Below are 10,862 nucleotides of genomic sequence, written 5' to 3'. Positions count from 1 at the left end.
TCTTGCTATGTATGTGAGTCAAGATGCACGTATACACCATAGTGCTATTCCTTACACCTGTACCAAATTGGAAATGCTGCTTTCTTGTTGTATCTAAGGGAGGTGTAAAATGGTGCTTCCCAGTGCCACACGTATTGCATGTCCTTGAAGCAAGCTTGAAGTGGTCCTGCAATACCACACTTGTTCCATCTCTTTATAGCAAACGTGCACTGGCAATGAGTACCATAGTTGCTCCATGTCATTGAAGGAAGCTTGCACTGGGCCTTCAGTGTCACTCTTGTTCCATGTCGTTGAATGAAGCTTGCACTAGCACTGCAGTATTGCATTTGTTCCATGTCTTTGACGGAAGCTTGCACTGTCTTGCTCTGCAGTAGCACACTTATTCCATAACTTTGAAAGAAGGTTGCACTGGATGGTGCCGCAGTGCCACATTTGTTCCATGTCTTTTAAGGAAATTTTCACTTGTCCTTCAGTACAGGGAAGATTATGATGCTCTTGACTGATGTTTTATGTCTTTTTCATGTGCACCGAAGATCCCCTGTGCTCCTGCTTCCTGTGCTCTATTTCTGTGTGTTTTAGGTCTGACTAAACAATTGTTTATCTGTCTCTCCATAATCATGTTTTCTCAAAAATAATAATCTTGCTTACAGATGATGGACTTTAGGTAAGCCCACTTCAGGTATTCATCAGATAGAGTGTCATTCACATATTAGTTTAGCCCTTTTTGGGCAGTGAATTCACCCTCTTCAGCTATCAGCCTTGTTGCTAATGTTTGGCTCTGCCTAGTAGACAACCGCTGGTCTTTAGGATTTCAGGTAGAGTGAGTAGCAGTATTTTTCTTGCTTACTCTGTGTTACTCTACATCTAGAGTGGTCAGACCTCAGTAGATATTTCCTTTGGTTCATCCTCCAGCAGCTCACTCGCAAATGCAGACTAGTGCCAATTGAGTAATGAGAGTACCAATAGCTTCACTGCCATTGCTACTGGATCACACATTTTGTGCAGCACTTAATTCATTACTGCTGCAGCTAAGTATACCAGAGCACTCAGAGACCTCATACTGTGATTGAACAAACCATGTAACATTGTCAATCAAATAGAGCACAATTTAAATATTGTACTTTCTCTCGTAGGGGACTTCCATGTATAGTCATAAGCACTGAATAGTTCTGCGTGCCTGCGGGGACCCCGGAGCACTGATGTGAAGTATATTCTTAAGTGCAAATATCAGACCTTTGAAAAAAGGTCTGTCAAAAAAACACTTAAGAATAACACTGTGCAGCCTATGTGAACAGCTACACAGGCCAAATTGTTAAAAAGAAAAACAGTTGTAATGTAAATTCACGTTTAAACATCTATTTATTCTAGAAATGTAATAACAAATACATTCTCATATTCTATTTACACCTCTCATGAGAATAAAACAATGCAGGGCAGTGTAGCCCATAGGCTGCCATTATACAGAATGTAAATAGAGCTGTGCCTTTAAGAAAGTAAAGTCTTCCTGTTTCCCATCATGCACAGCAAAAGGCAGTTGCCTCAGTTCTTTTTTCCGGCTCCTTTCTGACAGGACCCTGAAGCATTAAGCTCTACCTCACAAAGCCTTTTTGTGACAGAAATTCATTCAAAATCTTTTGAATTTCAATTTCACTTGACGTTTTTAATATTGAGTGATCATTTCCTACTCTTTTCTGTTAAATTCTGACAGAATTTTGAGGTTTTTCTAGTTTAGAAATGCCTTAACTTTTTGATAAATGCCCTTCTTGTGGCAGAAAAAAGGCTAAAACAGATCCACATCGGGTCTGTATTATTTGCCTTCCATCCAGCCACAAACCGGAGTCGTGTGACATCTGTAAAACATTCTCCAGAAGAACTCTTCGTGATAGGGAGAAAATCCGACTTCAGACGAGAGAGGACAGGAGAAAAAGTGGTCATTCTACCACAGAGCGAGGAGAAGGTCAGTCTTCTACCAGGGCTCACCCTTTTTTCTCTATAACTCCTACCCGACCTGCTCAAAAATGGCACAGGTCTCCGACGACGTCGAGGGCGTCGACGTCGAGACAGGGAACGGCGCCAACATGCTCGCCGTCGAGGAGTGGTTCACCGGCGAGGAAGAAGCATTGTTCGCCGTCGACAGCCATTTCGCCGTCGAGACGGCGTGGACGCTCGCCATCGAGAGGATCTGGGTCGCCGTCGACACAGCGAGGACGATCCACGTCGAGGAGATCTGAGTCCGGCTCGCCGTCGACACGGCGAGGGCGATCGGCATCGAGGGAGAGTGCTCGCCGTAGGAGACGTTCCACGTCACCACATCGACGTCGAGGGTCGTCGTCGAGAGGTTCTCAACGGCGAGAGGAATCGACATCAAGAGGCACTCGCCATCACCGCACTTCGACGTCGAGGAGTGTGTCGACGTCGAGGCGGCAATCAAAGAGACCTAGAAGGGTTTATACCACGTCGGAATCCTCAGCCTCACTCATCCTGCTTCCAGTGTCTCCACAGCTCTCTCCTCAACAGTCGCCGTTGCCGCAGACGCCAGTAACACCTACGGCTCCTCTTCCGGCTCCTCCTTCAGAGTCTGTTCTGAGGACTCCAACGCGATCCATAAGGCATTCTGGACATTCCTATAGACGTTCATCTTCCTCTCTGCACCACCGTCATGAGTCACGGCAGAGATCTCAGCATTCACATCATAGACATTCTTCTTCGTCTACACGGGACTACTCTCCAACCCTATCGGACTCACCGTCCCCGAGAGTGTCCCCCATAGATTATGTGAATACATTCCAGGAGGTCTTAGTGCGAGGGGCAACCAAACTGAATATCCCGTTGGCGGTACCTGCCCCATCGACATCAGTAATCTTCGAGACCTTGCATCAGAGGACATCTTCGAGACCTTTGCTTCCACTGGTTCCGGGTCTTATTGAACCGGCAATTGATATTTTTCTTACACCGGCCGCAACGAAGTCTGCTCCTTTCAGACTTATTAAGAAGTATCGTTCACCGGAACAAGATCCTCTACTCATGAGGTCGGACCCAGTACCGGACTCGTGCTTATAGTAGCGGCAAAGAAATTGCACTCTACATCACCGTCTTCCTCCTCACCTCCGGATAAAGAGAGCAGAAAAATCGATGCTGCAGGCCGAAAAGTATGCTCTACTGCAGCCATCACAATGAAAGCAGCCAGCGCCACTGCTTTATTAGGGAGATACGATCGGGCCCTCTGGGACTCTATAATGCAGTTTGCGGAGCATCTTCCTAAGGACAAAAGGGAAGATTTCCTGGAGGTCGTGGGTGAGGGAGCCATGGTTTCTAACCAGGTAATAAGTGCTGCGGCTGATTCTTCGGTACTATCCGCACATAACTATGCTCACGGAATAGCGCTAAGAAGACATGCATGGTTGCGATTAACATCTCTCAAACCAGAAGCACAGCAGAGAATACAGAATTTACCTTTCTCAGGCTCCACTTTGTTCGGCTCTCATGCCGATGACGAGATGGCCAGGATGAAGTCTGAGCTACATACTCTAAAAGCGGTAGGCATGGAACGCCCGAAAGAACAACGAAAGGTATTCCGTCCATATCAGCGAAGACTTTTCACCCACAGGTATCAGGCACCACACTGGATGTCTTCACGCCCCCAGCAGCAGCAGCAGCAGCATCAAAGGGTCTTCTCCACACAACGAAGGTCGACAAGGGGTCGTTCAACACCTCAAACTCAGGCAACTCGACAGGCTCCCGCGTCTAAGCCCTGAATCTTCGCTTCCCCCTCCTCCGTTATCCACTCCGGTAGGGGGAAGTATCTCAAATCATCTGGACGAGTGGCTACACATCACATCAGACGCCTGGGTATTGAATATTGTGAGACATGGTTACGCTCTCAGATTCACCAGTCCTCCACCATTTGTTCCACCCAAACCAGCCAGCCACCACCTCGAAGCTCTTCAGTTAGAAGTCACTATTCTATTACAAAAAAGAGCCATATAACCCGTCCCGATCAGCCAGCAAGGTAAAGGGATTTATTCAAGGTATTTCCTTGTGCCAAAAAAAAGACAAGCAAGAGTTTCGTCCCATTCTAGATCTAAGGACAGCAAACAAGTGGATTCGCAAAGAGAAATTCAGGATGCTATCCTTGCACCAAATTTACCCACATCTTCGTCAGGGCGACTGGCTCTGTGCGATAGACCTTTGCGACGCTTACTTTCATACTCCGGTGACCAAGAAACATAAAAAATTCCTAAGGTTCACCGTCGGAAAACGTCATTACCAATTTGCGGTTCTACCCTTCGGCCTCAAATCAGCGCTGAGAACTTTTTCCAAATGCATGGCGGTGGTAGCCGCCCACTTGAGGAAACATCGAATATTTGTCTACCCCTATCTAGACGATTGGCTCATAAAGGCCTCCAGTTATCTAGAGGCGCAACAACATTTCAAATGGGCTCTACAGCTGTTACAGAATCTCGGTCTTCAAGTCAATCTCCTGAAGTCCACAGCAACGCCTGTTCAGAGGTTGCATTACTTAGGGGCCATTATAGATACCAATCTAGGAAAGGTGTTTCCTTCGGAGGAACGACGATTATTGATTCTCCAAAAGTGCAAACAACTACAGGAAACTCCACAGACCACTGCAAGAGTAATAGCTTCTCTACTGGGCTCGATGGCGTCTTGTATCCATCTCGTTCCCAATGCTCGCCTCCATATAAGACCCTTACAGGAAAACCTGGAGGATCAATGGTGTCAACTGATGGACGATTGGGAGAGCAAAGTCCTCCTTTCTCCCCACGCCCTACAGTCCCTCAAGTGGTGGTGTTTACCCAACAATCTCTTGGTGGGGATTCCGTTCCAACAACAGCCTCCAGCTCAAACCATCGTAACAGATGCGTCACTGCTCGGATGGGGAGCGCACATGGAACATCTTCGAGTCCAAGGCAAGTGGTCACAGAGAGAGAGTCTCTATCATATCAACCTGCTGGAGCTTCGCGCAGTCCACCTTGCGCTCAAAGCCTTCCTTCCCTCTCTGAGAGAGGAAACTCTCCTTCTCCAGACGGACAACGTGGCCACTATGTACTACGTAAACAAACAAGGAGGCACCAGGTCCAGGATTTTATCCAGAGAGGCTCAGACAATCTGGCATTGACTTCTAGCCAGGAACCTGTCGCTAGTGGCAACTCACCTGCCTGGCATCCAGAATGTTCAAGCGGATGCCCTCAGTCGCGTAATGGACGAGAACCACGAATGGGTGCTACACGACGACGTCGTTCGTTCCATTTTCGCACTATGGGGTACCCCCTCTATAGACCTATTCGCAACCCCAGAAAACAAAAAATGCCAAAACTTCGCCTCCAGATATTACCATCCAGGGACACTGGGGAATGCCCTGTGGATAAGCTGGTCAGGAGCATTTCTTTACGCCTTTCCACCACTTCCCCTGATTCCGGCGGTCCTCCAGAAGTTATCCAATGCTCAGTCCAAAATGATCCTAATTGCTCCGGAATGGCCACGCCAATGGTGGTTTCCAGACCTTCTTCACCGGTCACTCAAACCACACATCAGGCTGCCTTATTGTCCGGACCTGCTCACGAAGTTCAGAGGGCAGATATCTCATCCCAACCTCTCATCGTTGAGTTTGGCAACATGGCTCCTGAGCTAGTGCAATATGGACACTTGAACCTACCTCAGGACTGTATGGAAATCCTGAAAGAAGCAAAGCGCCCTTCCACACGATCGGCTTATGCAAGCAAGTGGAAGAGATTTTGTGTGTGGTGTTTAGACAACAACATTGACCAGGTATCCTGTGAGGAGGAATCTATCCTGCCATACTTGCTAAGTTTGGCAAAATCGGGCTTACAACTGTCATCAATAAAGGTACACTTGGCGGCTGTAACGGCATACAGAAAGAGCCCTTCACAAACTTCCTTTTTTCGGATTCCAATTATTAAGGACTTCCTGGAAGGTTTAAAAAAGGTCTTTCCTCCCATTAGAAAGCCATCTCCTCCATGGGAACTGAATGTTGTCCTATCGCGTCTGATGCTACCTCCATTCGAGCCAATACATAAGGCATCACTTCAACATCTCACATGGAAAACTGCTTTTCTGGTGGCAATCACTTCAGCGCGTAGGGTCAGCGAAATCCAGGCCCTTTGCGCTCAAGAGCCCTACACGGTTTTTCATTCTGCGAAAGTGGTAATGAGGACTCATCCAAAATTTTTACCAAAAGTCGTCTCCGACTTTCATGTGAACCAAACCATTTCATTACCAACTTTCTTTCAAAATCCAACTACTCCTGCTGAGAGAACTCTGCACTCTCTGGATGTAAAGAGGGTTTTGAAATTTTACTTGGACAGGACAAAATGCTTACTTAAATCACAACAGCTCTTTGTTAACTATGGCCCAGTTAGAACAGGGTTGGGCACGTCTAAGCAATCTTTATCCAGGTGGATTGTTTCATGTATAATGTTATGTTATCAGTTAGCGAACAAATCCCTTGGTGGTAGGCCAAAAGCCCACTCTACTAGAGGGAAGGCAGCTACTGCAGCCTTGATGAGAAATGTCCCTTTGGCAGAAATATGCAAGGCTGCCACTTGGAAGTCGGTCCATACCTTTACTCAGCATTACTGCCTTGATACAGACGCTAGGGCAGATGCGCAGGTTGGACAGGCCTTGCTTAAGAATTTATTTGCATGACTCATGTTTTTTGTCAGTATTCTTCTGTCTACTCCACCGCGGTTATGGGGATGGGCTTGCTACTCTATTCAGTGCTTATGACTATACTTGGAAATCCCCTACGAGAGAAGGAATGGTTTCTTACCTGTAACTCCAGTTCTCTCGTAGGGGTATTTCCATGACAGTCATAAGCAACCCTCCCTCCTCCCAGGTGGAGTTGACATAGAACAGGTTGCCATAAATATTATCGATGTTGGTACTCCAACAAATGTTTTGTTCCTTCATGTCAGGTTACAAGCCTTCAAAAAGAACTGAGGCAACTGCCTTTTGCTGTGCATGATGGGAAACAGGAAGACTTTACTTTCTTAAAGGCACAGCTCTATTTACATTCTGTATAATGGCAGCCTATGGGCTACACTGCCCTGCATTGTTTTATTCTCATGAGAGGTGTGAATAGAATATGAGAATGTATTTGTTATTACATTTCTAGAATAAATAGATGTTTAAACGTGAATTTACATTACAACTGTTTTTCTTTTTAACAATTTGGCCTGTGTAGCTGTTCACATAGGCTGCACAGTGTTATTCTTAAGTGTTTTTTTGACAGACCTTTTTTTCAAAAGGCTGGTATTTGCACTTAAGAATATACTTCACATCAGTGCTCCGGGGTACCCGCAGGCGCGCGGAACTATTCAGTGCTTATGACTATCATGGAAATACCCCTACGAGAGAACTGGAGTTACAGGTAAGAAACCATTCCTTACTCTTTATTCCGTCTTAAATCTTCACAAATTAGTTCAATGAATCCTTTCGAGGAAGCCGACACATGTTTTGTCATCAAGACTTTAACATGGCTATTTATTCTTGGCATGGTACACATCACCCAGTGGAAAAAATCTAAATTATGTTGTGGAAGGCTATAAAAGTGACAAGTGTAGGTCGTACAGTTATTAATGGTCCATCTAGTAGACATATGGCGATGAGCCACATGAATGTGCGGAGCCCGACAGTCACAGCCAGCCCCTAGGCCCAAGATTAATTCATGTATCAAGATCAAGTTAAATCAAAAACTGTGACAGGGTGCTAATGATGGAAACAAAGCACCTGGTACTTATAGATCCATGATAAGCCCAGTCATGGTAATCAGGTATCGCACAACAACTTTCTTATGCTGAGCCCCAGGGATTACTGCTGTAACTTCAAAACCATGCCACTATCTTGAAACAGTCTTCTGCAAACTCTAATAATTTTTTACTGTTCTGAGATGCTTGACCAGTGCAAAGCATTACTTTTTATTTTTTAGTGAAGAACTTGCCATTTACATTTAGTTGACATTTTTTCTGTTGTTTTTCTTAATTTCTATTTTAGCACATGCTTGCACTACAACGAAAACCACCATCTTGTTTTTTAGAAGGCAAGTGGAACTTTTTTTGATGCCAAGACTACCCCACAAAAGTCCACATAGATCAGAGTTGCACAGTCTGTAGTGCTGGTCTAAATGTGGCTGGTGGGAGATTACATACCTTTAGTACAAATTCAGGATTCAGTGTAGCATATTTCAAGAGCTTTGAATTACACTAGTGGGCCAAAACAACACATAATCAACCTGTGTCTCCTACGCTGGCATCTGTCCAGACTCTGTTCCTTCCTAGTGAGTAGTGTAACTCTGCGTGAGCAGTGTGGTTATGTGATTGCAGGCTAGCCACCAGGCTTTGTGAGTGCATTGTGAGAGATGCGCCTCTGTGAATGGAGGATTAACTTTGCCTTTCAGGAGTGCAGGGTAAGTGGTGTATAGGTTTAAATTTGTGCCTGTGTGAGTGCAGGGTGAGGTAGACGACTGTTTGAATGCAGTGTCAGAGACGTGCCTTTGTGAGGGCAACAGTGTGTGTTTGTTCCCTGCATGTTATTTCTTTGTGTGCATGCACTTTACGAGGGCCAAACCTATTGACTTTGATAATGTTGTTACAGGGTTAGGCACTGATTTGAAGAAATGCAATGTAGGGAGCAGACACCATTAGCCTGTGCATGAGAATGGTAGTGAGTTTTGATATGGCAGATGCAGACGTTGTCGAAGGACGCTGAGGAGTATCAGTGGCAGCTGAAAGACTGAGATGTCACCCTAGCTGAGGGGGCCAGTTACATTGCTTTCACTAGGGCACATGGCGACCTAGCTATGTTACTGGAGTTACTGATCCAGGGGGTAGTGGGCACTAGGTGTCTATAGGTCACACTTTGAGAGGTAGCGAGATTACACCAAAATCCTCCCAGCGTTACCCCCACCAAGTGCCTTGCTTCAGAAGTAGGGGTCTTTGTGGGCCTGTGTCCAAGATAAAGGGAGCATATGGGCCATTGACCTCATTGCAGCACCGGCCCTTTGTGGTGTCAATATGCCTGCCCCTAACTTTAGCACCCCTTATTCATGGGAGGTGGGCACCTGGTAACATTGTTTTAACTCCCAACAGCTGGCAGTAAACCTCTTGATTGCATTAAAACATTTCTTTACACAGTTATTTGTTTTTCATCACAAAGAAGACGAAGGGCTATAAGTAAATGGTGATAATTCAAAGGGTAAAGGCAAGGCACGGTGCTAAAAATCTGACTTTCAATAAATGAAGCACTCACTTTTCAAGTTTAGATGCATAACTATAGGGCATGGGTAAATTGTGTAAACTAGCAGGTTTCTGTGTACTGTAGCTTTCGCATTCCTTGCATTTGCACCATGGCAATGATCTGAGTGCACAGTGGAGTTGAAGAGGCAAGATCCCATTTTGAAGCACCTTAGAGCCTGACTTGGAAGCCAACTTGCTCATTCCAAACCAAGGCTTGAAGAGGTGGTTGCTTCTACCTCAGGTGCAGCCTAGAGACTCTGGGCCGAATTCACAAAGATAAACTGGCAATTTTGCATTTTTGTGTAAGTTGAGCCTTTTTTGGCATTTACAAACTATGATTTAATAATAACTTTACCACTGGGGTGACTCCGCAGTCAAGATAGGGAACTCTGCACATAAAAAGATAGGCCTGTCCTCAACTCAACTTCCCATCACAACTGATTAATGAACTCTGAACTTATGTCTTCCCGTAACTCAACTTCCCACCACCGCAGATGAATGAACCCTGACCTTTTGGCCTGCTTTCACCACCATCAAAATTGCTGCTACCATGAAAACCATTTATTCATGGAGTCCATCTGACGCTTGCCCCCACCACGCCATTGCCAAAGTACTTCTACTGATCAGCAAGGCACTAACACCTAGCCTCAACTCTTCCACTGTCAGCCATGTTCCGAGAAACCTGGAAACATGCCACTGCCATGCCCCTGCTCAAGAAGCCATCCACTGACCCAGCCATGCTTGCCAACTACAGATCCTCCTAACATACCAGGCAAGCTCTTAGAGAAAGTAATCAACCTACGCCTCTCCAATCACCTCAGCAGCAGGACTGGGAACCCAAAGCAGATTCTGTCAGACCAGCCCCCATAGGGTGAATAGTGATCGAGTCTGCCCACTGCAATGGGAATTTGGGGGCTCCCCCCAAGAAAATGTGGGAAACAAAATGCCAAAAACTGTGCATTCTACAACATATTTCTAATTTTATATTCAAATGTACTCGTTTTTAAAGCATAGGAAATGTTGATCTTACAGTGCTCCAGGGTAAGGCAAGCTTTATTAGGGGTTCTTCTACGATTCCCTCACCATCTCACTCTAACAGTGCCTCTCATCTCTCCATAGCCTCTCTCTCTCACATGTAGGTCATTTATTTTATAACACCTCTCTTTACCAGCTTAGAGTGATGGAGCATTTACATCACACATTCATGCAGAGATAATGAATCATACATGTGTAAATCAGTGTATAGAAAATGTTGGCAAAGGGGACTACATGGTGTAGGATTCACATGTCATCCATACTGGTAGGCATTTTCTAAGAGTGCCTGATCTGGGGAAGCATAAACTCAGGATTTAAAATATAACACATTGGTTAGGGTTGACGTTACTAATAATTTATTTCTACCCTAACAAACACTTTTCAGCAAAATTAGGATAATCGAAGACTGTGAAAAAACATAACTTTCTAACATGTACGATGTAGCTTGCATGCAGCTCTTTGATTTCAGTTCATAACTCACTGTGCTAGATTATGATTGTAACTTATGAACTGCACGGTATCAAAAGGAGTTCTGTGACAAAAGCAGTAGCCCAC

The sequence above is a fragment of the Pleurodeles waltl genome, chromosome 1_2 (assembly GCF_031143425.1).
Source record: "Pleurodeles waltl isolate 20211129_DDA chromosome 1_2, aPleWal1.hap1.20221129, whole genome shotgun sequence".
NCBI lineage: Eukaryota > Metazoa > Chordata > Amphibia > Caudata > Salamandridae > Pleurodeles > Pleurodeles waltl.
Note: the sequence above shows the minus strand (reverse complement) of the source record.